Consider the following 27,558-nt stretch of genomic DNA (forward strand, 5'->3'; position numbering starts at 1 on the left):
ACATGAGGGGATCGTGCAAAAATCAACAATCACAGATTAAAGACAATAGTACAGGTCCAAAAATCCACAAATGGACTACTCATAAGACCCATACCCAGAAGTGCCACTAATTCTCATAGACAGACAACCACCCAGGGGAGAGGGGGCATATAGTACAGCCGAAAAGGAACACAGAGGCTAAGTCAAACTATTCCGGTTTATCTTATCATTAAGACCCCCTGGCTTAATAATAATAATTTCGGCCAGAGATTCTCTGTACACGACTGTCTCTCAGCTGTTGGACTGTATACTGCAACCCCGTCTCATGGCTCAGGACACTTTCCTCAAAGATACTACTACTTTTTTGAAGCTCTTAGATGATTTTCAGGATGTCCCACCTGGAACTCTACTGTGCTGTTTGGACATTAGTAGTTTATACTTTAGTATTCCTCACGAGGGGAGTCTAGATGCCATGAGGGGATTTATACAGTCTTGTGTTCCACAGGAGGAGTTTGATCATGCCCTATTTATGCAATTGCTTGAGTTGACATTATGCCGGAATTATTTTATCTTTGATGGTTGTTTTTATTTGCAATTAAGGGGGTGTGCTATGGGTTCTCCCGTAGCACCTTCCTATGCAAATCTGTTTATGTTTGCGCTTGAGAGTCGGATGTTCTTCCAAAATAGCCGGTACCGGGGGAACATCCTACTCTACAAGCGCTACATAGACGATGTGTTCCTGTTATGGACGGGTGGTCAACACGAATTTGAAAACATGATGGTGGATATTAATGGGTTAGACACTCCAATTAAGTTCACGTATACGTCAAGTAGTACGGATGTGAACTTCTTGGATGTTCATGTGATATTATCTAACAGTCGTTTTATCACAGAGGTATATACCAAAGCGACCGATAGAAACACGCTACTGGTAGCATCTAGTCACCACCCGACGGCTTTAAAACAAGGGTTACCACTCTCCCAAATGATGCGAGTTGCTCGCATTTCCAGTGATGTCGCTACGGTTCCTTCGGAACTGGACAAAGTTGTTGACAAATATTTGGTTCGTGGTTATGAGAGGAAGACCCTTTTGGCTCAGAAGTCTAGGGTGTTGAATATGTCCAGATCTGAATTATTAAGCCCACGTATGAGGAATCAAGACCAGATCCTGCCTTGGGCCAGTGACTACACAGTGGCAAGTCCGATAATCAAACAGGCCACCAAAGCTCTGTAGCCTATTGTGAGCACTGATAATGAACTCCCTATGTTTAGGGGTAAAAGACCAGTGGCGGCCTTTAGACGAGGTAGCAACCTCAAAGATCTTCTTATCCATACGGACATAACAGGTCGTAATCTACCACAGACCCCCAATGTGTATAGGAAACCCTTTGGGTGTTACTCGTGTAACGACTGCACTACCTGTCGCTTTATTGTTCTATGTACCAAGTTTAAACACCCACATGTAGATAAGATGTATGATATGAGGTTTGTCCTAACCTGTAACATGTCATTTGTGGTGTACGTGGTGGTCTGTCCTTGTGGGTTATTCTATGTAGGACAGACCACACGTAAGTTCAAGGAACGTATGAACGCACACAGATCAGCGATACGTTTATCACTAGCTGGTAAAGAGATCGATCAACTGGTTCCCCGTCATTTCAAGGAACTTAAGCATAAATTAGAGGATATTAGATATTTCATGATTGATCATGTACCGGTGTCACTCCGAGGGGGCGATAGAGCTAAGGCGTTATTGATTAAAGAATCCCGTTGGATTGTGAGGCTGGGCACTATTAAGCCAGGGGGTCTTAATGATAAGATAAACTGGAATAGTTTGACTTAGCCTCTGTGTTCCTTTTCGGCTGTACTATATGCCCCCTCTCCCCTGGGTGGTTGTCTGTCTATGAGAATTAGTGGCACTTCTGGGTATGGGTCTTATGAGTAGTCCATTTGTGGATTTTTGGACCTGTACTATTGTCTATAATCTGTGATTGTTGATTTTTGCACGATCCCCTCATGTGTACGGAGTTTCTCTGTGTATCGAGAACACTCTCTGTACATGAGGGGCTAGTTTCCACTCCACTGCTGCTACTATGTGTCTTTTTAATATATATGTTATATGTCTGTATATTTATATTTGAATTTTTGTTGCACTGGTATACGTCTTTATTATGTGTATGTTGGGGTGCAGGGCTCTATCTATCCCCTGTCCGAGACCCCCGTGATCAGCGTAGTGATTGCTGCAGTAATGTGACCGGCTATGCAGTGACAGCCGCAAGAGGGGCCAGACGTCTTGGAATGCAGGCTTCCTGCCCTGGGTGGCACGCAAGCCTGTTGTTTCCATGACGACGTGACCACTTCCGCCGGATGGACGTCACGCTTGTCGGGTCCCAGCTGCGGATGCTAGCTAGAGCGCGGGAGGCTTGAATGGAGCGGATTGGAGCCAGGGGGTTTAAATTGTGGGTAAGTTTGTCATTTTTGTATCTGTCTCATCTGCTGTAAGGTTCTGAGGACGGGGTGCTGTCCCCGAAAGTACTCAACTTCAATACAGTTTTGTTCTTTGCTGATAACGTCGACTCTGAGTGCCATTTCTTACATGGAGCTATATATATATATATATATATATGTGTGTGTGTGTGTATATATACACTGCTCAAAAAAATAAAGAGAACACTAAAATAACACATCCTAGATCTGAATGAATCAAATATCTCCTATATAATAGCCCTGTGATTTTCTGTGCCTGGCCCTCTAACGCTGGGCGTGGCTAGGAGCTCTCATTGGGTTAGTGGCAGGTCTATCACACCCAGTCCACACCTGATTGGGTGAGAAACGCCCTCCCACACAGGTTACATCCAATGGGAGGCTCTTCCCTTTGCCTGCTGTGTTTTCACAGAGCAGGATTAGCAATGGGGCTGATGGAGCTGCAGCTGCAGCCCCACACCCCAAAATAGTCCCACTGCATCTGCAGCATCACACCCTCCAACTATTTACACATAAACACTGATGCACATTCGAAAAGAGGGCGTGGCCACAGGTACAGCGCCGTGGCCACGCCCCTTTTCCTATACTTTCAATGGAAGCTTGGAGAGTCAAAAAACGGTACAGACCATAAAGAAAAGGGACTGTACCTGCCAGAAAGGTGCAGCTGGAGGGTGTGTCACTGCACCTGCAGCAAGTCTCTGCGCTGTAGAGAGGGGGAAAACATCCTTTTACTGCAGCGTCCTATGGGGGTCATTCCAAGTTGATCGCTAGCTGCATTCGTTCGCTGTGCAGCGATCAGGCAAAAACTCTGCACTTCTGCGCATGCATATGCAGCGCAATGCGCACGTGCGGCATACTATTACAACGAACGATGTAGTTTTACACAGGGTCTAGCGATACTTTTCAGTCGCACAGGCAGCCGCAGAGTGATTGACAGGAAGAGGGCGTTTCTGGGTGTCAACTGACCGTTTTCAGGGAGTGTTCGGAAAAACGCAGGCATGGCTGGGCGAACGCAGGGATTGTTTGTGACGTCAAATCAGGAACTGAATGGTCTGAAGTGATCGCAAGCGCCGAGTAGGTCTGAAGCTACTCTGAAACTGCACAAAATATTTTTGGACCCGCTCTCCGATCCCTTCGTTCGCACTTCTGCTAAGCTAAAATACACTCCCAGTGGGCGGCGGCATAGCGTTTGCACGGCTGCTAAAAACTGCTAGCGAACGATCAACTCGGAATGACCACCAATGTCTTGCTGCCAGTCCACCTGCCCCCTCCGGCATCAACAATCCCCACTCCCTAGCCGCGCCGCAGGTGGAAAAAAGCTGCTGCGGCCACCAGCATAGATGTGTATGAAAGCGGCGCAGCGGAAGACTTTCATAGGCCTCCCTGCACCGCATACTCTCTGAGCCCCGGAGCCTCCTCTGCGTGTGATGTCACAGAAGTGCCTCCCCGCCACAACCGCGCCCAGATCCCCAGAGGCCCTGACTCTGCAACACAGCACCTGGGCTGCCGGCCTGGAAGCCCCGAGATGGTTAATGTAGCGGATAGAGTGCGTGATATCGTGGAGGGTAATGTCTGGACGCTGAATCAATGTAAAAGGTGACAGTGCAGCGCAGTACAGTGGGTGTGCAGTCAGGGCCGTTGCTAGAGTGTTCGGCGCCCCCCTGCAAACTATAAATTTGCACCCTTGCATACTTTACAAACGCACATCGCACATAATGACCCCTGTAGTAGAGACACTTACACATATAATGCCCCCTGAACCAGTGACGCTTACACATGTCGCGCTCCCCCCCCTGTACCAGTGACGCTTACACACGTAATGCCCCCTCTACCAGTACCGCTTACACACGTAACGCCCCCTGTACCAGTGACACTTACACACGTAATGCCCCCTGTACCAGTGCCGCTTACACACGTAACGCCCCCTGTACCAGTGCCGCTTAGACACGTAATGCCCCCTGTACCAGTGACGCTTACACACGTAATGCCCCCTCTACCAGTACCGCTTACACACGTAACGCCCCCTCTACCAGTACTGCTTACACACGTAACGCCCCCTGTACCAGTGCCGCTTAGACACGTAATGCCCCCTGTACCAGTGATGCTTACACACATAACGCCCCCTGTACCAGTGACGCTTACACACGTAACGCCCCCTGTACCAGTGACGCTTACACACATTATGCAGACAGTCACACACACACACACACACACACACACACACACACACACACACACACACACACACACACACACACACACACACATATATATATATATATATATACAAACACACACACACTGCACAGCACTCTCACCTTTTATATTGATTCAGCCAGTCACTCAGTTCTGCCAGCCAGTCTCTATTGTTATCACCAGTGTCCCAACGCGCCGCCTTACAGGGAAGTAGATGCACTACATAAACTACAGCTCCCAGCAGCCCTTAGCGCCGAAGCATTCCGCCCCTTAGGGCTGCTGGGATCTGTAGTTTATTGCGTACATCTTTTTCCCTGTAATGCGGCGCGTTGGGACACCGGCGCAAACAATAGTGACTGCCTGCTGTGCGAGTCTCCAGGAGAGCCACTGCCAAAGGGAGTGACAGGAGGAGAAGCATTACCCGCCCCTCCCCCACTCACAGTACCTCCGAGCCCCATCCGCGGCACCCCCACACTCCCCCTCCAGCCCCCGCGATAGCTCCGGACCCCCTCCCCCACCCGCAGCGACCCCGCACCCGTACCTCCCGCTGCACCACCGCAGCCACCCCTCCCCCACCTGGGGCAACCCCGCAACTGCTCCTCCCCCACCTGAAGCGGGTCCGGACCACCACCCGCAGCACCCACGCACCCTCCCCCACCTGCGGCCCCACCACAACCGCCCCTCCCGTGGCACCCCAGGATCCCATCCACCTCTTCCCCGCACCCCATACTTCCCCAACCAAAGCACCTACTAGGTGATTCACCAGGCCCTGCGTGCGCTGTTCACGCCGTTGCAAGGGGCTACGACCCCTTAACCATTGCACGCCCTTTGTCCATGCAATATTTAACCACTCACACAATTATGATTGGATGTAATACTCCATATAATAAAAATATTCCACGCCACAAGGGTGTGCAAGGGTTAAGGGGGTGTAGCCCCTTACGACGGTGTGAAGAGCGCCCGTGGGGCGCGATGAATCTCCTAGTGTATATATATATATTATACTGTGTGTATGTATTATGTGTGTGTATATATATATATATATATATATATATATATATATATACTGCTCAAAAAAATAAAGGGAACACTAAAATAACACATCCTAGATCTGAATGAATGAAATATTCTTATTAAATACTTTGTTCTTTACATAGTTGAATGTGCTGACAACAAAATCACACAAAAATTATCAATGAAAATCAAATTTATTAACCCATGGAGGTCTGGATTTGGAGTCACACTCAAAATTAAAGTGGAAAAACACACTACAGGCTGATCCAACTTTGATGTAATGTCCTTAAAACAAGTCAAAATGAGGCTCAGTAGTGTGTGTGGCCTCCACGTGCCTGTATGACCTCCCTACAATGCCTGGGCATGCTCCTGATGAGGTGGCGGATGGTTTCCTGAGGGATCTCCTCCCAGGCCTGGACTAAAGCATCCGCCAACTCCTGGACAGTCTGTGGTGCAACGTGACATTGGTGGATGGAGCGAGACATGATGTCCCAGATGTGCTCAATTGGATTCAGGTCTGGGGAACGGGCGGGCCAGTCCATAGCATCAATGCCTTCTTCTTGCAGGAACTGCTGACACACTCCAGCCACATGAGGTCTAGCATTGTCTTGCATTAGGAGGAACCCAGGGCCAACCGCACCAGCATATGGTCTCACAAGGGGTCTGAGGATCTCATCTCAGTACCTAATGGCAGTCAGGCTACCTCTGGTGAGCACATGGAGGGCTGTGCGGCCCCCAAAGAAATGCCACCCCACACCACTACTGACCCACTGCCAAACCGGTCATGCTGGAGGATGTTGCAGGCAGCAGAACGTTCTCCTTGGCGTCTCCAGAATCTGTCACGTCTGTCACATGTGCTCAGTGAGAACCTGCTTTCATCTGTGAAGAGCACAGGGCACCAGTGGCGAATTTGCCAATCTTGGTGTTCTCTGGCAAATGTCAAACGTCCTGCACGGTGTTGGGCTGTAAGACCCTCATACCACCCTCATGGAGTCTGTTTCTGATCGTTTGAGTAGACACATGCACATTTGTGGCTTGCTGTAGGTCATTTTGCAGGGCTCTGGCAGTGCTCCTCCTGTTCCTCCTTGCACAAAGGCGGAGGTAGCGGTCCTGCTGCTGGGTTGTTGCCCTCCTACGGCCTCCTCCACGTCTCCTGATGTACTGGCCTGTCTCCTGGTAGCGCCTCCATGCTCTGGACACTACGCTGACAGACACAGCAAACCTTCTTGCCACAGCTCGCATTGATGTGTCATCCTGGATGAGCTGCACTACCTGAGCTCAAAGTTGGATCAGCCTGTAGTGTGTTTTTCCACTTTAATTTTGAGGGTGACTCCAAATCCAGACCTCCATGGGTTAATAAATTTGATTTCCATTGATAATTTTTGTGTGATTTTGTTGTCAGCACATTCAACTATGTAAAGAACAAAGTATTTAATAAGAATATTTAATTCATTCAGATCTAGGATGTGTTATTTTAGTGTTCCCTTTATTTTTGTTGAGCAGTGTATATATATATACTGCATTTACTTAAAAAGCTGCTTCTCCTTCCTGGTCTCCCCCCTAACATTGCTCACTTGCCTCAGCCCATGGGGATGAACTTTGTCGCCTGCTGTCTTCTTCCCTCCGGATGGCGGCCTTCTGTATGGGAGGCTCTGGCAGGCTGACGTGTTTGCAGGGGGCGCTGATGGGTGGTTGGGAAGAGGAGGGCATGGATGGTCGTAGATTTGCAGCAGCTGCGGGACCCTAACATAACGCGGCCGCAGGAGGAGATTGCGGCAGCAGGAGGAGATCGCGCGCGGGGAGGGGGGCGGGAGAATAGCTAGCCAAGGGAGCCGTCAACGTTCTCAGCGCCCTATCAAATCTGGCGCCTGGGGCACATGACCCCTTAGCGCCCCCCTAGTTTCGGCCGTGCTTAGGGTATGGGGGACTACCCGAAAAACAAGGTGTCTTTCACAGAATCCAGGGGAGTAGGCAAGTCTGGGCTGGATATGTACAGTGGCGGGCTGGGTAGGGTGTAATGTGTCTCGGGCCGCACTGTTACCTTGTGTCTCGGGCCACCTCCTCTGCAGTGAGAGCCCTGGTTTTCCAGTGGTTGATGTGGCTGTTATCCGACTGTCACTGTCAGAATTTACGGTCGTACGATTTCAGCAGTTGCACAATACCTGTTACTTTATGTCCTACAGGACTACGGGAGCCCAGCAGTGATGCAGTGCAGCTAGCGGCCGTGTCACGCAGGAATTGAACAGATATTTCTGGTGCTCCCAAAGCCCCCATGCCCCACCACCCCAGATAACATAATTAAAAATAGATAACATGCCCAAAAATCGGGGCTAACACACCTCATTTTTTTGGGAGTACTCCCTGTCACCACCCCAAATGCCAGCAGCATGTCAATCATGCTGTTGCCTCTGGGGCACTGTAACAGACATCACAGAAACAGATCTGCACATGCGCAGTGCGGCTTATGTGGAGAACATTAAAATTAGAGATGAGCGGGTTTGGTTCTCCGAGATCCGAACCCCCCCGAACTTCACCCATTTTACACGGTTCCGAGGCAGCCTCGGATCTTCCCGCCTCGCTCGGTTAACCCGAACGCGCCCAAACGTCATCATCCCGCTGTCAGATTCTCGCGAGATTCGTATTCTATATAAAGAGCCGCACGTCGCCGCCATTTTCACTCTTGCATTGGAGATTGAACGGAGAGGACGTGGCTGCGTTCTCTCCCTGAAAAGCTCCGTAATCTTTGCTCAGTGTGCTGCAAATATCTGTGCTCAGTATGCTGAAAATATCTACGTTCTCTGCCTGAAAACGCTCCATATCTGTGCTCAGTGTGCTGCAAATATCTGTGCTCAGTGTGCTGCATTGTGGGGACTGGGAACCACCAGTATATAATTTTAGTAGTACAGTACAGTAGGCCATTGCTGTATCTTGCAGCTCTGTGTCAAGTATACTATCTCTGTGCTGCATTATTGTGAGCAGTATATAGTAGGACAGTGCAGCATTTTGGTGACCAGCAGTATACATATAGTACAGTACAGTAGGCCATTGCTGTATCTTGCAGCTCTGTGTCAAGTATACTATCTCTGTGCTGCATTATTGTGAGCAGTATATAGTAGGACAGTGCAGCATTTTAGTGACCAGCAGTATACATATAGTACAGTACAGTAGGCCATTGCTGTATCTTGCAGCTCTGTGTCAAGTATACTATCTCTGTGCTGCATTATTGTGAGCAGTATATAGTAGGACAGTGCAGCATTTTGGTGACCAGCAGTATACATATAGTACAGTACAGTAGGCCATTGCTGTATCTTGGAGCTCTGTGTCAAGTATACTATCCATATCTGTGCTGCATTATTGTGAGCAGTATATAGTAGGACAGTGCAGCATTTTGGTAACCAGCAGTATACATATATAGTACAGTACAGTACAGTAGCCATTTCTGTATCTTGCAGCTCTGTGTCACTTCTAGTATCCTGATCAGTGCTTAATATCTGCTGCATTGTTGTGACCAGTATGTATACTGTACTGTGCGACGTGTGTTATACACCTCTTGATTTTATACATCCTGTATACTGTACTGAGCGATGTGTGAGATACACCTGGGGATTATACACCCTATATACTGTACTGTGCAATGTGTGTTATACACCTGGTGATTATACATCCTGTAATCTGTACTGAGCGATGTGTGAGATACACCTGGGGATTATACACCCTATATACTGTACTGTGTGATGTGTGAGATACACCTGGGGATTATACACCCTATATTATTTATTATTATTATTATTATTATTATTATCCTTTATTTATATGGTGCCACAAGGGTTCCGCAGCGCCCAATTACAGAGTACATAAATAATCAAACAGGAATACAGCAATTTACAGTTGATGACAGTATAGGACAAGTACAGGGTAAATAAACATAGTTACATCAGCAGATGACACTGGAATAAGTATCAGGTGGCAGAAGACTGCTGGATGTGGTACAGTTGAAGATTATTAAAGTAAGACAAAGGATAAGCACATGAGGGAAGAGGGCCCTGCTCGTGGGAGTTTACAATCTAAAGGGGAGGGGTAGACAGACATGGGTGACACAGATGGGGTACATAGAGAACGTGGAACAGAGGGTTAGGATGAGATTTGGCTGGGTCTGGTGAAGAAGTTGTCAAAGTCAGAAAAATATCACGATGCACACTGCCATATTTGCACCTCATACTTGTCCGCTCTGCGCATGCGTACACTCTCCCGTGCGTGCGCATACACGCAGTCGCGTGCACCCGCAGGCGCACGGTATGGGCATTTACGGTAGAGATTGTGGCCCTCATTCCGAGTTGTTCGCTCGGTAAAAATCTTCGCATCGCAGCGATTTTCCGCTTAATGCGCATGCGCAATGTCCGCACTGCGACTGCGCCAAGTAAATTTGCTATGCACTTAGTAATTTTACTCACGGCTTTTTCATCGTTCTGGCGATCGTAATGTGATTGACAGGAAATGGGTGTTACTGGGCGGAAACAGGCCGTTTTATGGGCGTGTGGGAAAAAACGCTACCGTTTCCGGAAAAAACGCAGGAGTGGCCGGAGAAACGGAGGAGTGTCTGGGCGAACGCTGGGAGTGTTTGTGACGTCAAACCAGGAACGACAAGCACTGAACTGATCGCAGATGCCGAGTAAGTCTGAAGCTACTCAGAAACTGCTACGAGGTGTGTAATCGCAATATTGCGATTACTTCGTTCGCAATTTTAAGATTCTAAGATTCACTCCCAGTAGGCGGCGGCTTAGCGTGAGCAACTCTGCTAAAATCGCCTTGCGAGCGAACAACTCGGAATGACCTCCTGTATGCGTCTAGCGGGCGACTCTTTCGTTACATATTTTCACCATATAATGTATTTTGTAGATTATGGTCCCTTTGATAGAATCTGAAAGTTTGGTTAATGTAGAATGTTCATGGACAGAGAAATCCCTCTTTGTTTGATACGAAGGGTCAGACAGGAGTAATACTGTGGTGTTTAGTATCCATCGGAAGAGTATTTAATTAGCAATATTCCGGTGTTGGTTTGAAACAGATAAATCGCTCGTGCGAATAGTTATGGACATAAGAAGTTTATGTCCATTTACTATTATTTGCACTTACTTATCCATGCGGCGGGAAACCTAGTTTCCCACCCACCTGAGCAGTTGGAAATCGTCACAGCCCACCTGTATGAATCAACCTATGACCTCTTGTTATAATGCGAGGAGGAATTCCTGTGTCCAATGAACAATGAGATTGTAGGGACCATTGAATTGTATTGTGTGTGGGGCATAAATAGACAAACCGATCACATCCAGCTCACTCTTCAACGGTTCTCATTGCTGAAAATCGGGAGCTGGATGTCCAGAGGCGCATGCGATCGTTTCCTTTGTGCGTAAGTTTTTCTCCGCAATCATATTGTCTTTCTTGTTATGGTGGGCCATATCTCTCTCTCTCTCTCTTCTCCTCTTTCTCTCGTATTCTCTTAAACGTAATAGTATTGTATTGTATTTCCTGTGTAGTTATCTGGTTAGGTAGTCTATGTTATATTGTAGTGTATGACTTGTATTGTATTAATTCTTTTGCAAGTATAACATTCATAATATATATATAAGGCGTTGGACCCTAAGCTCAGGTATCTGTGTATTTCTTATAGTGTTAAGTATTCTCAGAGCGTCGGTGACGCTCAAACAGCTTTTAAGTCAATAAGGTTACACTGTGTTGCATCTACACCCTATCTCTACACTAAGGTTTTACAGCATATTACATTGTTTATGGTTTAGATATAAAGGTTTAACATTGTGAGCGTCAGCGCCGCTGGTGATCTCCTCGTGGTCCCGAGCGTCCGCTACGCTATAGCGAATCATTACGTTAGTCGGCAGCCAATAGCGTGCCTGCCTGTGATCTCTTGGCCGTGAGCGAACGTGACGCTTGAGCGTCTCGACTACGGCTAAGCGATTGTTACGCAATGAGCGTACCCTTACGGTACTCCATACGTAAATAGTGTACAGTGTTCTTAGACCTCACAAAGGGTTTTATATAAGATAAATATTTAGCTTTATCAATTGGCGGCTCGTCCTGTCCTTCACATATCTCTACTAGGTAATTTCAGCAGACATTATCCATCAGCAAAGGGCGGGAGATCATATTCTTCGCAGTGCTGACGGGATAAGCGTCTGCTTCACTTAGTAAAGGGTGCTGAAGGAATCTGGAACCGGAGGTAAGAACAACACACTAGTGTCTTTTAAAACTGTTTATTTCTGTCTTGCGTACACACGCACATATCTGCATTTCTTTTTCATTCGTGTATTTTCATATATCGCTCTCCTGTTTGCCATTTTATAATTGATAAAACGTGCTAAGAGAGATTTGTCGCTATTCCATAGTTAAAGTGTAAAAGTAATGCGTTAAGGGATAAAGTGTAAAGCACACACGCAGCTCTACCTAAAGGTAAAAGGAGAGATTGGTGTGTTGTGCGGTAGACGATCGAGGATCATCTACATTGATAAACGTGTTAGTTGTGTTACGGTGGACATTGGTTTTGTGTACACGTGTCTCTAACAAAGGGCTGAGACTCGCGTACGCAAAGGCCGACGCACGCAGCGTAAATTACGCAACGGAGCGTCTGGGTACGCCCACGTAACTCAAGTCACACGATAGTGTTGATTTTTAAATAGCGCAACAAGCGATAAGTAGCGCAACAGGCGATAAATAGCGCAAATCTATTTTAAATCCGAAATTTAAATTAACAGATCCTTCTCCAAATTTACAACACATCTGGTCTAAAGAAAAATTTCTGCGCAGAAATAGAAATAGAAACAAAAGTGTGTATGTGGTGAGTGAGTGTTTGTTTTTACAATTTTGGGGATTGAACCACAGAAATCATCGAGTTCTCGTGAAGGTACATATGTGTAAGTGACATACATGGTGGCTAGGGAGGCATCTCTGGTTAAACATAAAATTTGAGCATTAGAGTGTAGCAGACCAGGAGGTCAGACCAGGAGGTCGCATAACAGACCAGGAGGTCCAGGTACAGCAGACAAGGAAGTCCGCTATAGAGACAAGGCACAACACCAAGAAGGGTTGGTGCAACACCCATATAGGACAATAAAGCTCAGGCTGAAGGAATTCGCAGCTGCTGAATGTCGATTCCACTGGTCGCTCCGTACATAAGATTAGTTGCTTATGTACTGAACGATAGTACCGCACGTAATTGTGTGCATTAGTAACCTGACCAGTACCATTTGTGTACGAACCCGGTCATAAACGCTATTTGTACATTCTAACGTGATTTGTGTAATTTTTTATTTTATCAAAAAGGGAAGTTCGCTGGTCACTCAGGAATTATCCGACAACCCCACCTTTACTGGAAAGGGTTAATGCTCTTCGGATCACACTCACATGTTCCAGTAAACGAAGGTTAATAGGGGCCCTGGGTCGAGTACGCCAGCACTATATCAGTGTGTGGGCATATTGGTCGGCGTGGGCGAGTGAGTGAGGTGCTCGGTAAACTTCACCGTCAACCTATCTTTGAATATTTTGGTTTTCTGTAAGGGTTCGCTGAAGACCCTGATATAAAGGTCAGAGGTAGAGCAAGCAACACCTGCAAATTATGGGGGCCAGTTGTTCAGGAAGGGGGCGATCAACCTCGGTTCGGGTTGATTCTGTAAACCGACCAGTCGGGTCGGCAAGGTATGTAATGTGTGAAAAATACGGAAGACACACAGAAATTTTATGTGATGAATGGGAGAAAATGACTGTACATGACGGGGAGAAATTCCCAAGAGTAGGTAGCTTCAGCCCAGAAGTGTTAATGAATTTAAGGAGAAGGATATGTCTCATTAAATCAGCAAAGAGACGAATCCAACATTATGATTATTTGCAGTTATGGCAACAGGAGGGTGAAATACAGAGAGGATTGGCTCAGGCGGCGGGATCTGGCCCTATCAGGAAACTGATAGCCACGGCCCCGCCGCCACCATACATATCAGGAGAGAAATTGGTTGCGGAGAATGACGCATCAGGGGGTAACAAACAGGCACTTAGCAACTGTATAAATGTTAAGGATAATGTTAATAAGTTAACCAATGCAAGTATTAACCCGTGCAAGTTGTACCCTGTTTTGAACTTTCCCCAGGAGTGTGATCAAGAGGACGAATCGGCAACAATATCGGCGCTCTCTCTAGCAGCCACCATATCAGAAACGACAGTAGGCACGGCCCAACCCATAAGATTAGTAACAAAGCCCCCTAGCGGAGGGACAGGTGAGGTCGTATCAACGGGTAAGTACGGCACCATACACTATGCTGAAACTATTTCACCACAGGCTGTAGAATCTACACAGAATGATGTTGTTAGAATTAATCCTGTTAAGGTAATAGTAGTGCCAAATGGGAAAACGGACACTTCAGGAGTCACTCCTGTTAGGAACATTGCCATGTACAGCCCGTTTTCCCGAATGGAATTAAGGACCATAGTGTCTGAATTCCCTGACCCCAGAAAAGACTTAGTTGCTAGCCAAAAATACATCAGAGACCTAGGAAACACTTTAGAGCCCAATAACAAAGATTGGCAGATATTGCTGAGGGCTTGTTTACCCTCCAGTGTCGACGCAGCTCAATTTTTAGCTGACTGTGGACTGGATCAGGATGTACCTCTTACAGATGTGTACAACAAAGACAATGTAAAAAGAATAAATTTACAGTTAAAGGAGTATTTCCCAGCTGTAGCCAAATGGAATAGAATTTTTTCCATTAAACAAAAAGAGTCAGAAACAGCTGCAGAATATTTTCACCGGGCATTATTAGAAATGGCAAAGTACACTGGCATAGAGGACATTAGGACCAATGCAAACCATCAAGAAGTAGCAGTATCTGTGCTAATGGATGGTTTAAAAGAGGCATTAAAGACCAGGGTACAGACCACACAACCATGTTGGCGAGGTCTGTCGGTGGCTACTTTGAGAGAGGCTGCTATTGATCACGACCGGAATATCACCAGACACAGGGAGTCGCAAGGTGATAAGTTAATGTCAGTAAGTATACAGGCCCTGACCACAAAACAGCCTGTGTTTATATCACCAAACCCTGTGGGTAAGTCAAATGTGGTAACATGTTATTTTTGTCATAAACAGGGACACATAGCACGAGACTGTAGAGCGAAAAATTCGCAAAGATCTTACCAACCCCCTAGACAACGACACGACACACGACATTGGGAGCAAGGTCCGCAGAGACGGAGTTATGAGCCACATGCAGGGGAAACAAAAAGATACCCCCCGAACAGAGACTGGCAAACTCCTGGCAGTTCCCATTTAACCCCTTCACAAGTAGTTGCTGCCAGCGGGATTCAGGGAGGTCACCATACCCAATAGGGGTGTGGCCATACCTGTAATCTGCAGCCAGTAAAATTGATTGCAAGTCTTGGGAGTGAACCTGAAATTGCAATCAATGTAGCTGGTAAATCATTAAACTTTCTTGTAGACACAGGGGCGGCCAAATCAGTGATAAATTCGACAGTGGGCATGAGAACCACTGGTAAGACAATTCCAGCCATAGGGGTAACGGGAGTAGTCCAGCACTACCCTGTTAGCAAACCAGCCGAGATTACAGTAGGGCCTTTACATACCAAGCATTCCTTTTTGCTGGCTGCATCGGCACCGACTAATCTCCTGGGAAGAGACTTATTGTGCAAAATGGGGTGCGTCATTTATTGTACTCCTGAAGGTGTATTCTTGGACATACCTGAGAATCACGCTCAGGAAGTGCGAGACATGTTAGACTCCCCATCAAAATTAATGTCACATACCATTATGACAAATAGGACCCCATCCCAAGTAGAGGAAATGACATCCCAGATACCAGAGTCACTTTGGACTAAAGATGGACAGGACACTGGATTAATGGCAAACGTAGCTCCGGTAGTTGTACAAGTAAAAGATGGTAGGATAGCTCCAAAAATCCCACAGTACCCTCTGAAGCCAGAGGTGGAGTTAGGAGTGTATCCCGTAATAGAGCGCTTGCTACAACAGGGCATTCTGGTAAGAACGTCCAGCACTGCCAATAGTCCCATCTTCCCTGTTAAAAAGAGTGGGGGGAGGGGTTACAGGCTAGTGCAGGATCTAAGGGGGATTAACAAAATAGTTGAGAGTCAGTTCCCCGTAGTGCCAAATCCAGCTGTCATCCTTATGCAAATCCCTCCCACTGCGAAATTTTTCACTGTTATTGACCTCTGCTCCGCTTTCTTTTCAGTACCTCTGCACCCTGACAGCCAATATTTGTTTGCATTCACATACAGAGGAGTCCAATATACATGGACTCGATTACCACAAGGTTTCATAGACAGTCCAAGTATATTTTCCCAGGCTTTGCATGATTGTTTACAGTCTTTCCAACCAGAGAGTGGATCAGTATTAATACAGTACGTGGATGATCTACTACTGTGTTCTGATTCATTGGAAGCATCCCTGAAGGATACGAAACAGCTCCTGTTTCATCTTTCAGACACAGGACACAAGGTTTCCAAAGACAAGTTGCAATTATGCCAAACTAAGGTAAAATATTTAGGACACTGTCTAACACAAGGACTGAGACACCTGACCGCTGATAGAATTCAAGCAATTAGAGACATGACTCTGCCAAAAACCCAGCAACAGATCAGAACATTTTTAGGAATGTGTGGGTATTGCCGTAACTGGATCCCAGGGTTTTCCATTCTAGCGTTACCTTTGCAGGAGATGGTCTCCTCAAACAAACCTGATCGGATTTCGCATACAGACGAGTCCGAGATGGCATTTGAGAGACTTAAACAGTGCCTAACGCAGGCACCAGCATTAGGTATGCCAGACTATGGGAAACCCTTTGAGCTGTACGGAACAGAAAGTGCTGGTTGCGCGGCAGGCGTCTTAACCCAAAAGCACGGTGATGCCAGCAGGCCAGTAGCATACTACAGCGCTCAGCTAGACACGGTAGCGCGATCCCTCCCCACATGCTTGCGAAGCGTTGCTGCGATAGCATTGCTAGTAACGAAAAGCGAAGATGTAGTGCTAGGTCACAACCTCACAATTCATACACCACATGCAGTGTCAGCCTTGCTAAATTCTGCCCAAACCAGGCACGTCTCATCAGCGCGGTTTACAAGATGGGAATTGGCACTAATGGCCCCCGTAAACATCACCATAAGGAGATGCAGTGCATTAAACCCTGCAACATATCTCCCAGGTGTGCCTGGACAGGCACAAAGGGTGGAGGATGAGAGTGGTGGGGAAGGAGAATTTAACACAAAGGAGGACACACATGATTGTATGGAATATTTGACCCAAAATTTTACCGCAAGGCCTGACATCAGTGACAACCCACTGGAAGATGTAGATCTAACTTTCTACACGGACGGTAGTTGTCACAGACAGTCAGACTCGGGAGACTTGTGTACTGGATACGCAGTCGTAGATGACCAAGGCACCATAGAAGCGGAACCGCTAGGCCCACCTCACTCAGCCCAGGTTGCTGAACTGGTCGCCCTAACCAGAGCATGTGAATTGGCTAAGGGCAAATCAGCCAATATCTACACCGACTCTAGATACGCATTCGGGGTAGTCCATGATTTTGGAGCCCTATGGCGCCTCAGAAATTTCATGACGGCAGCTGGTACACCGGTAGCGCATGCAGCTCACATCAAAAGGCTTCTAACAGCGATACAGGAACCCGACAGAGTGGCTGTTATCAAGTGTAAAGCACACACATATAGCCAGGACCCAGTATCACTTGGTAACAGCCGAGCAGACGAAGCAGCTAAGTTAGCAGCTGGTACCCCCAGACAGACAGACACCACACAACTGATGGTATTTAATACCATCAACACACAGAAGTTGTGTGAAATGCAAAATTTGTGTTCCACACAGGAAAAGGCAGTCTGGAAGGCAAAGGGATATGGCCAGGAGTCCTCAGGACTCTGGACGGATGGACAAGGTAAACCGGTGGCCCCCAGAGCATATCTTCCATGTTTAGCTGAGGCAGCACACGGGCTGACTCATCTGGGCAAGGAGGGAATGTGCAAGTTGGTAAGAGCATATTGGTGCGCCCCAGGATTTTCATCTCATGCAGGTAAGAGAGCGATGTCATGCCTTACCTGTTTGAGAAAGAACATCGGAAAGGCAATACCAACAGAACCATCTCATATCCCACCTGCAGGCGGCCCTTTCCAGGTAATACAGATTGACTTCATTCAATTACCCCCTTGTCGAAATTTGAAATATGTACTTGTTTGTATAGATGTGTTCTCAAATTGGGTCGAAGCATTTCCTGCGGCCACAAATACCGCTATGTTTACTGCTAAGAAAATTGTGCAGGAATTTGTATGTAGATATGGTATCCCTAGAATAATTGAAAGTGATAGGGGTACCCATTTTACAGGTGATGTCTTTCAAGGAATGTGTAAGTTGATGGGAATTGATAGCAAGCTGCACACTCCATACCGTCCACAGGCGAGTGCGAAGGTGGAAAGAGTGAACAGCACTATTAAAAATAAACTGAGCAAAGTTATGGCAGAGACAGGATTGACATGGCCAGAAGCTTTACCCATTGTACTGTACAGCATCAGAACCACTCCCAGGTCCCCTCTTAATCTGTCTCCCTTTGAAATCTTGTTTGGTCGACAACCGCATGTTATGATTAACCCTCAGGACGATTTGAAGTGTAACAATGAAGTGACTGTAAAGTACCTGGTTAATATGAGTAAACAGCTAAGGAATCAAAATGATAATTTGAAGTTAGTGATTCCTGATTTACCAGATAGTAATTGTCATGACATTGAACCTGGGGATTATGTAATGATACGGAATTTTCTACGCTCAGGTTGCCTTATTGACAGATGGGAAGGACCATACCAAGTCTTATTGACTAGCACTACAGCATTGAAGGTTGCCGAGAGAGAGACGTGGGTTCATTCGTCCCACTGTAAGAAGGTTGCTGATCCAGAGAGGTCCCGTGATAAGGAACAGACGGTAGAGGAAGTTGTATCACTGGAGTGTCTGTTCCAGGAGGACTGAGGCGGCACCTGAGCATCGAGAATCACAAGATCAAAAGCAGTTGTCGATCCCCCGTTTCCCTTTTATTGTTTTTCTCCACTTCCCATCCCCTCTCCCTCAAATTATTTTTCCCCCTTCTCATTCTTCTTCGTTTCCTCCTAAGATGGACTTGCCTCAAGAGACTGTGATCCGGATTTTCCTGTTGACCATGATGTTGACCAGAGCAGTCTGTTCCGGCGAGAGTACCATGGAGTTCGAGAGAGGTTCTGGAATGGGTTCTGATGACAGAGATGGAGGCGTAGTTTTCCGAGAACAACATAATCAACAAGCAAAGGCGAGTATCAGAAAACGATCCGATAGCATTGACCATAGAAGGAATTGTGAAGGATTGTTAGCTGAAGAAAACTGTATCTGTAGGCTCTGTGACAACGTAGTCGAGGATGGGTGCATTAAGAAATGCCAATCCAGTTTTAATATCCACATGGACCGGCATCCATTGAGTGACTATCACTCCTTAGTGGGTAGTGTGTTAAATCAAACAGATTGTTGGGTATGCTCTCAAGTACCTCAAGGTCATAGCAAATCAGGACTAGTACCATTTCCTTTAACGATAGGGGAGGTACTTGAGCTAAGTGGTGGGAGGCCGGTGGACAGGAGGTTTAATATCTCCAGTCCTCCTAGTTTGAAGCTACACCAATATCATGTGGATAGATCCCTCATATGTTTTAACATTTCCAATCCCCGAAAGCCGGGAAATTGGGAAGTGTCATGGAGTAACCAAACCATGACCTTTTCATATAGAGCAGATAGAATGCCGACAGATACAGAGCTTATACGCCACATAGCCAGTAGAGGAAAATCTTTCCGATATAGGTATACCCTAGGAAATAGGATTACGAGAGTTGGAGAGGTATCACCAGGATACTGTGCACATATCGTACAAGCTGATACGTGTACTAGACAGATGGGAGAATTAGGGTTAGGAGATTTCACATGGAAGATGTGTAATATGGTCATGTCCTACTCCGTCCCATATGTTCTCCCCGATGATGCATATTTCATATGCGGGAGGAAGGCGTATAAGTGGCTTGCCCCAAACTCTGAAGGATTATGTTATATTGGAAAAGTACTGCCTGAAGTAATGACTGTATCACATGCCAAAATGAAAGATATACACCGTGTTGCCCAAGCTCCTTATACTCATACCCATTACGAGCACGTAGTTAAACGGCACCTGATAGAAAGAACAGAGCACCCGGCCTCTGACATGATCCATGAATCCACCGGGATTCAGTTTCTAATCGCGTTAGACATCACTCGCACCGCCAGAGGAGTGTTGAATTATAAATACATATCTGCGCTCGCAAATTTGTTAGACAATATCACAGAAATGTATGATGACACGTTTAGGTATACTGGAAGAGAACTTCAAGCTTATAAAACAGAACTAGTTCAGCATAGAATGATTCTCAATTATCTCACGGCAGTAACAGGTGGATATTGTGTCACACTGGCAACGCAGTACGGCGTGAAATGTTGCACATATATTACAAATAGTACCGAGGACCCGGTCGAGGTCATAGACCAAAAGATGGACGATATTCTCCAATTGAAGTGGGAATTTCGCAGGAGACACAATCTCACCCTTGCTGCTGTGAGTAATGAGCTGACTGGTTGGGTGTCATGGTTGAACCCGCGAAATTGGTTCTCTGGTTTAGGAGAATGGGCTCAAGGAGTCATAATGGATGTTGGGAAGTTTCTCCTATGTATCTTAGGTGTTATCATAACGATTGGCTTGATATTTAGATGCGGTCAGGCTTTAACGAAGTGTAAACGAAGTACCAGGGTGATGAGTTTAAGGAGTGAGGAAATTGTAATTCCAATGGATTTGATTTATGACCCAACTGTAGAAACAATGATGTGATGAAAATGCGATTTCTACGGTCCGTTTCTTTCACCTGTTTTTCCGTTTTCTCCAAGGTAAAAAGACCCACTTGGACGAGGAATTTGATGATCCTGTATACAGACAACTGATGGATTAAAGAAGAAGTTTTGACAACCTTATACACAGATATTTGATGAACTTTGCCATAGACCCCCAGTTTCCCTAGAAATTTTAAAATTACGCTAGCCCAACACTTTTGTAAGTCTATGGACATTGACAAAGCTTTTTGCCCACACGCCTTTTGGCAAAAGCACAAAGAAGACTGCATTCAACAGACACCGAACAAGACTTCAACCGACAAATGTTCATTTACCTGACATAGAATACCACTGCATTTACCGTAATTATGTCTTTTCTTCATCTCTACAACCTTCAGGTAATTACACACATAGTATAGGGAATACAGGCACAGATATCAGCAATCACATATTCCCCCATTCATGTATCATCAACTAAAATGTGCTCCCCATTTTGTTGCAACCAAAATCCGAAAAGAGCTCGGTAAAGTTTGACAGCCCATCCACAGACCCGTACCACGGGATAAGAAGGAATTCAAATGTATACTTCGCAATACCTCGAAGCTTGATTTAAAACACGTACGGCACGATGATACATGACCCCCAAACACGGATTCATACACACATGCTTCTGCTATCTCACTAGGTCATACCCTTTTCCTACCTTCTCCTCTCCTCCCCTACCCAACCATGTAAATGTATTAACCCCTGACATATATTTTTCTCGTTTTGAAATGTTTTAGGAAGTGGCAGTTATTGTTGACTGCCAAAGGGTGGACTGTCAAAGTCAGAAAAATATCACGATGCACACTGCCATATTTGCACCTCATACTTGTCCGCTCTGCGCATGCGTACACTCTCCCGTGCGTGCGCATACACGCAGTCGCGTGCACCCGCAGGCGCACGGTATGGGCATTTACGGTAGAGATTGTATGCGTGTAGCGGGCGACTCTTTCGTTACATATTTTCACCATATAATGTATTTTGTAGATTATGGTCCCTTTGATAGAATCTGAAAGTTTGGTTAATGTAGAATGTTCATGGACAGAGAAATCCCTCTTTGTTTGATACGAAGGGTCAGACAGGAGTAATACTGTGGTGTTTAGTATCCATCGGAAGAGTATTTAATTAGCAATATTCCGGTGTTGGTTTGAAACAGATAAATCGCTCGTGCGAATAGTTATGGACATAAGAAGTTTATGTCCATTTACTATTATTTGCACTTACTTATCCATGCGGCGGGAAACCTAGTTTCCCACCCACCTGAGCAGTTGGAAATCGTCACAGCCCACCTGTATGAATCAACCTATGACCTCTTGTTATAATGCGAGGAGGAATTCCTGTGTCCAATGAACAATGAGATTGTAGGGACCATTGAATTGTATTGTGTGTGGGGCATAAATAGACAAACCGATCACATCCAGCTCACTCTTCAACGGTTCTCATTGCTGAAAATCGGGAGCTGGATGTCCAGAGGCGCATGCGATCGTTTCCTTTGAGCGTAAGTTTTTCTCCGCAATCATATTGTCTTTCTTGTTATTGTGGGCCATATCTCTCTCTCTCTTCTCCTCTTTCTCTCGTATTCTCTTAAACGTAATAGTATTGTATTGTATTTCCTGTGTAGTTATCTGGTTAGGTAGTCTATGTTATATTGTAGTGTATGACTTGTATTGTATTAATTCTTTTGCAAGTATAACATTCATAATATATATATAAGGCGTTGGACCCTAAGCTCAGGTATCTGTGTATTTCTTATAGTGTTAAGTATTCTCAGAGCGTCGGTGACGCTCAAACAGCTTTTAAGTTAATAAGGTTACACTGTGTTGCATCTACACCCTATCTCTACACTAAGGTTTTACAGCATATTACATTGTTTATGGTTTAGATATAAAGGTTTAACATTGTGAGCGTCAGCGCCGCTGGTGATCTCCTCGTGGTCCCGAGCGTCCGCTACGCTATAGCGAATCATTACGTTAGTCGGCAGCCAATAGCGTGCCTGCCTGTGATCTCTTGGCCGTGAGCGAACGTGACGCTTGAGCGTCTCGACTACGGCTAAGCGATTGTTACGCAACGAGCGTACCCTTACGGTACTCCATACGTAAATAGTGTACAGTGTTCTTAGACCTCACAAAGGGTTTTATATAAGATAAATATTTAGCTTTATCAAAGTGGACCCCCAGAAGGCACAAGTCAATACTTAACATTGCAACATTTTACTGGGCTATGCAGGAGAAAATTAAAAATAGGGGAAAATAAAAATAAAAAAAAGAATCAATAACTTCTACCGTTTTCAAAAAGGTCAATGGAAGCTGAAATAATGGACAACTACCTCATGGAAGCCAGATACAGTATACCAAACAGTACTTAGCAGAGTTAGGAATGAGTGCTTATGAAATACAGTAACATTTTGTCATAATATTTCAGAAACTGCATGGCTGGTCTCTTGCACTCTTTTGCTCTAATACACCACCTGCTTTAGGATTTATATTCAAAAACATTATGTCGCCATAATCCCAAAAACGTCAGTCTTCTTGGAAAGTGGTTTGTTCCTTTGTAAGGGAAAGAGAACAAACGTTCTCCAACAACGGTTTCTCAATTTCTTTTTCCTCTGGGAAGGGATTGTGTATTCGCAGGAATATCTGAGCATTTCTGTAATCGGAAAGCAGCGACTTTCTACAAATGTTTACGAATAATGCCAGTGATTTTGTCATTTTCTTCCAGTGATTTGGACCAATAATACCATTGATTAGAACGAATAATTCCAGTGATTTTGTCATTTTCTTCCAGTGATTTGGACCAATAATACCATTGATTAGAACGAATAATTCCTGTGATATTGAGGTGTTTGTGTCGCTTAGCTTAGCCGTCCAGCGACCACAGTGCACCTCTTTTTCTCTTTTCTTTGCATCATGTGCTGTTTGGGGCCAATTTTTTTAAGTGCCATCCTGTCTGACACTGCAGTGCCACTCCTAGATGGGCCAGGTGTTTGTGCCGCCCTCTTGGGTCGCTTTGCTTAGTCACACAGCTACCTCATTGCGCCTCTTTTTTTCTGTGTTCAGAATAGACTGGAAATGAGTGGAAATGGTGGTTATTGAGGTTAATAATACTATAGGATCAAAATTACCCCCAAATTCTATGATTTAAGCTGTTTTTAAGGGTTTTTTGAAAAAAAAAACACCCGAATCCAAAACACACCCGAATCCGACAAAAAAATTTCAGGGAGGTTTTGCCAAAACGCTTCCGAATCCAAAACATGGCTGCGGAACCGAATCCAAAACCAAAACACAAAACCCGAAAAATTTCCGGTGCACATCTCTAATTAAAATTGGAGATTTATGTAAATAGCGAAATCTCTGAATATAAATATATAATATATATAAAGTCTTAACACTCGGTACCAAACCATCATGCCGTTGCCATCAACAAAGAAAGTTTCTTGCCACATGTAGTAATAAGAAGAAAGCGGCACTCTCAGGTCTTATTCGTAGAAATAAATGGGAAGTTAACCCAACTCAGCAATGTTTTGATTTATTCAATCGCCATCAGGAATCGTGCGCTATATCCAGAGCTACAGATGGGTCCACATTTATCTTGACCTTTAATAGGAGTAATTGAGACTGGCCAATCAGACTTAATCCCCTGGTGTAATGATTAATCCCCTGCTGTATTGTTCTCTGTATTGTATTGCAGCTGAGAACAATAGATGAAGGGTTTATGTTAATGAATCATGTTGTGCCTAGGCGCAGAAAACTAGTCAAGATAACCGTAGACCCATCTCTATCTGCTACTTACATTGAACATCGGTATGTATGAAAGCAGATACCATAGAGAAAAGTAAATTTCTTTAGGTTATCTGCAAACATCTAACAATTTTGCATGCACCATGCTATTGTCTGGTGATGGAAATCATGAAGATGTTACTAAAAAACTATAAGTGCACGTTCAGCGGCTTATCGTTTTTCTCATATCGGCAGGCTTACCTGCCAGTATGTGTACTCTCCGGCAGCAGCTGTGCAGAACCACCTTTACACAATTTAATGATAGGCCATTACCAGTGCTCTGAACTTGCCACCCAGGTTAAAAGATGCCAGCCAGCACCTGGTGCTGTACCATCTATACTGGGGGTGATGTTTAGACTCTAAAAAATCAATATGATAATGCAATAATAAAACAATAATGCTGAGTTCACTATTAGCCACAATCACGTTTATGTTGATCAAGCTTCCCAGAATGAATGGCTCTCCTGAACAGCAGCCACGATAAGCAGCAATAAGAAATTACAATTATCATGTAAAAAACGTAATAATTAATAAGTAGGCCCCTTACACTTCCTCTTTCCTTATCTAATTGCTTTATAATAATAGGCACAATAATATAAAGGCCAATATTTACATACGCTTTTCAGACCTTCTGTAACAGCCTCATTTGCCTACATTAGTCTGATCAGAAGAATTGAGTTTGCCAACTGTGTAATAAGAAACAAGCAACTGATGATTGAAAAACAAGACCAAACCAGTCCAAAAAGCTCCCCAAAAGTCCAACTAAGCAGGGGATGGGGTTGTTTGTGTGTTGTCGTCTATTGTTCATTATATATATATACACACAAAGAATGGAATGTCCAAGGGAGCTATATTACAATGTTGTTTCTTATAGATTTCCTTTCCAAATTGTGACCACAATATACTTAAATTTATTCACATATTAACATTGAACAATAAACCGCAGTGGATACAATTGCTGCATCAATGTCATATGACTAATACATCCACATGAAATGCATATGTAAATATTGTCCTTTATATTATTGTGCCTATTATTATAAAGCAATTAGATAAGGAAAGAGGAAGTGTAAGGGGCCTACTTATTAATTATTACGTTTTATACATGATAATTGTAATTTCTTATTGCTGCTTATCGTGGCAATAAGAAATTAATGGGGAATATTTATCAAAGCTTGGAGAGAGAAAAAGTACCAACCAATCAACTCCCATTTTTAAAAAATGACAGCTAATTTGTCAGTACTTTATCTCTCTCCAGGCTTTGATAATTCTCCCTATGTACCGCTAGGATATATGAAAAAAGCCACAGGGTGCTTCTGCATTGTGTAAAAGTAAAGGGATTGCTAATGCAATCCCTTTACTTTCTGCTTCAGGACCCTGGTGTAGATATATGCTGTGCTGCTTTAATGTGGAGGGCAGGAAGCTGCATCATTACCATCCACTTGTTATTTAGGAATTATCCTGCAGTCCTTGTTCAGCATGACTACATCTAGTAAATACCCCTTTTACACCACCTGAAATATCCCGGGATTTTTCACGGGAGCGCGCAAAATCCTGGGATTGCAGTTGGTGTAAAAGGGTCCTTCTCCTAAACCCCGGATCCACTTTCCCGGGAATCCAACACGGCACATACGCAGGGTTGGACATGGGTAAGACCTGGGGTAGGAGGCGGTGTAAATGGGTAAGCTGGGTCAGCCGACCCGGCACCCATTTACAGCATGGCAAACCTCTTATACCGCAGTGTCCGGTGGGCGGTCGGGAAGCTGGGGGTCACGGCGCACGCTGTCTATGCAGACAGCGTGAGCCATACTGGCTACCACGCAGCGGCTGGGGTCATGGCACATGCTGTCTATGCAGACAGCAGCGCCATGTCTGGAGCCTGGAAGTGCCGGAGGCTGCGGGTAGCACAGCAGCTTCCAGATTGCTGTGCTTTCCCCCGGCGAGACGCTCCGGAGCACCGCTCTGCAGTGTTTCCCGGCGCTTGGAGATGACATCATCTCTAAGCGCCGGCCCACAAGACACTGCACCCGAGTGTAGTGCAAACGGTGCTGATCCGGGAATATCCCGGATCGGCACTGCAGTGTAAATGGGGGGGGGGGGGGGGAGTCCCAGGCCTGACCCGGCTTGGAACCATGTTCACAAACACCTGGCCCATCTAGGAGTTGCACTGCAGTGCCAGACAGGATGGCAGATTTAAAAAATAGTCCCCAAACAGCACATGATACAAAGAAAAAAAGAGGCGCAATGAGGTAGCTGTGTGACTAAGCTAAGCGACCCAAGTGCCCGACACAAACACCTAGCCCATCTAGGAGTGGCAATGCAGTGTCAGACAGGATGGCAGATTTAAAAAATAGTCCCCAAACAGCACATGATGCAAAGAAAAAAAGAGGTGCACCAAGGTCGCTGGATGGCTAAGCTAAGCGACACAAGTGGCCGACACAAACACCTGGCCCATCTAGGAGTGGCACTGCAGTGTCAGACAGGATGGCAGATTTAAAAAATAGTCCCCAAACAGCACATGAAGCAAAGAAAAAAAGAGGTGCACCAAGGTCGCTGGATGGCTAAGCTAAGCGACACAAGTGGCCAACACAAACACCTGGCCCATCTAGGAGTGGCACTGCAGTGTCAGACAGGATGGCAGATTTAAAAAATAGTCCCCAAATTGCACATGACGCAAAGAAAAAAAGAGGTGCACCAAGGTCGCTGGATGGCTAAGATAAGCGACACAAGTGGCCGACACAAACACCTGACCCATCTAGGAGTGGCACTGCAGTGTCAGACAGGATGGCACTTCAAAAAAATAGTCCCCACACAGCACATGATGCAAAGAAAAAAAGAGGCGCAATGAGGTAGCTGTGTGACTAAGCTAAGCGACCCAAGTGGCCGACACAAACACCTGGCCCATCCAGGAGTGGCACTGCAGTGTCAGACAGGATGGCACTTCAAAAAATAGTCCCCAAACAGTACATGATGCAAAGAAAAATGAAAGAAAAAAGAGGTGCAAGATGGAATTGTCCTTGGGCCCTCCCACCCATCCTTATGTTGTATAAACAGGACATGCACACTTTAACAAACCCATCATTTCAGCGACAGGGTCTGCCACACGAC

This window comes from Pseudophryne corroboree, chromosome 1, assembly GCF_028390025.1.
Source record: "Pseudophryne corroboree isolate aPseCor3 chromosome 1, aPseCor3.hap2, whole genome shotgun sequence".
NCBI lineage: Eukaryota > Metazoa > Chordata > Amphibia > Anura > Myobatrachidae > Pseudophryne > Pseudophryne corroboree.